The following is a 2282-nucleotide window of genomic DNA, read 5'->3' as shown; positions in this document are numbered from 1 at the left end:
TGCCAATATTTGATGAACGGGCAACACAGCGAGGTGAAAGCCATCCAGGAGGTTTTTGGAGTTCGTTGACAACATCTTCTTGACAAGGGTGAGTGAGGATCCAGTGAGGGGAGGTGCCCTGTGGGACACCATACTTACAAGCAAGAAAGAGCTGGTCAGGGATGTAAGAGTTGGGGATGAGTAGGGAGAGTTGAGGCTCCTGAAGAAGGGAACAAGGCCAAGAGCAGGAGTGCAGGAGCAGGCTTTGGCCTGCTAAGGCATCTGCTTGACAGAATCCCATGGGATATGACACTGAAGAGAAGAGGGGTGCAGAGAGCTCTTTGATGGTCAAGGATGTCCTCTTCAAGCTCCAGAAGGGTTGTCCCCAACTTGCAGGAAGTCAAGCAAAGGTGGCAGGAGGCTGGCATGGATGAGAAAGGAGCTCCTGACAAAAATCAAGTGTGAGGAGGAAGCCCAGAGAACGGGGAAGCTGGCTGCCTTCCAGCCTCAAGGCTTCTGTGATTCTGTGCTGCAGAGAGCCATCTCAGTGTGTTTGTGTGTGTGTGCTTGTCTGTGCAGGGATGAACTGGCAGGATGAGGGGATCGCAGGGCCAGCTCCTGGATAGACAGAGGTTCTAAGAGCAGCTCCTGGGAGGAACCATACTGTATCTGTGTCTACATGGTGTTATGAACATTTCCCTCCCTAACTAGTATGCAAACCACTCTTTCTAGTATGAAAGTGTATAAACTTTCTTCATATATATGTAGTTCACATGGTACACTGGTTAGTCATGCTTGAGGAAGCAAACTAAAGGACACCAGATCATCACAAGGACCAGAAGGACAGCCCAGCCCTTGAAACAAAGCCTTGGCTTCTCGGTATCTTTGAGCATTCCATGAAGATAGCCCTGGATAGCGAAGATAATGCCAGCATCCCAGCCCCTCTAACACATCTTTCAAACCCTCCCAATGTTGGCTGGCATCTTAGACAGGTAATTATAGCAAGACCGACTCCAGGAATGTCTGCATCAATAGACAAGCAATAAGACTGCTGATGGATGATGGTGCTGCAGAAGCAGTTGCTTTGTGAAGTTTTACTATGATTAGCAATGGGTAGTGTGTGTGTTAATTAGTGATTAGTCAAATTCTGTTGTACCTGAAGCCTTGAAGAGTGTACGAACCCTCTGTATTAACCACATTTAGGGTGCCCCAATTGGTCTGGAACACCCCAGGCACTTGACTAAATATTTACGCTTGTAATTCTGCACTTTGTGTCCGAGCCTCAGTCCTCGGTCGGCACGGGCCAGTTGTGAATTTCCCTAACAGTTTGGCGACCCAGGTGGGACACAGCCAACTCACCTGATCCAACCTCTCACTACCACCCAGACCCTGAGGATCTCCACTGCGAGCTTGTGAGTGAGTTCCCGTCAGGATACTTGGGCACAGGGACAGTGAAGCGTGGATCTTGCTTGGCAGTAAGGAGGTGATGTTTTTATATAATGAGAGGCAGACAAAGTATGGTGACGAGGTCACCGGTAGGTGAGTTGCTGCAGCCCTGGAAATCCATTGATGGGATGGCTGGGTCATCAAAAGCCCGAGCCCTGCGTCAGGAAATTTGGCCAGAAGTGACCGCCTTTGATGATGCGTCCCAAACGTGGCCACGGCCTGGTTCTGTTGATGACATTAGGCTGAGGTATTTATCCCAGCAATTGAAGGATTGGTTCCCATCACAGATGGACTCTTGGGGTATCTGGGATAATTACTGGACTATTGGGATATCAGATATAAAAAAAAACCAAAAACCAACCCTAAAAAATTCCCTCCAGAGCAGAGCATAAGTAAAGATCTCTGAATGAACAGGAAAAAGAAGATCTCTTTCCATTCTGGAATTTACAAATATCAGAGAGAAGTTTCCCCTCTGGGTCGGAAATTGAATAAAACCTTCAGCCGAATGGGAAAATCCGGAATGTTCCCCATTCAGCTCCACCTGCCCATCCTACTACTCTTTTTTCTGCTTTTCCTCTGGTTTCTGCTCCAGCTAGTGCAACTGCTTCTGCTTTGCTAGCACGTCTCTGAGAAGAAATTCTAGGGCCAGGACTGGAACCTGGCCAGCTTTCTGTGGGAACAGGCCGCCTGCCATTTGCACCCACTGATTTGGTTTTGGGGAAACAACAAATGCCCAGACTGCAGGATGATCCAGAGAAGCTGCTGCAAACCACGCACAGCATCTTCTGTGTTTATGACTCTACGTGGGCCCATGTGCAGCAACTGTTTGAGACTGTTTTTTCTGCAGATGAAAAATT

Source organism: Gymnogyps californianus, unplaced genomic scaffold, assembly GCF_018139145.2.
Source record: "Gymnogyps californianus isolate 813 unplaced genomic scaffold, ASM1813914v2 HiC_scaffold_31, whole genome shotgun sequence".
In the NCBI taxonomy this organism is placed as follows: domain Eukaryota; kingdom Metazoa; phylum Chordata; class Aves; order Accipitriformes; family Cathartidae; genus Gymnogyps; species Gymnogyps californianus.
Note: the sequence above shows the minus strand (reverse complement) of the source record.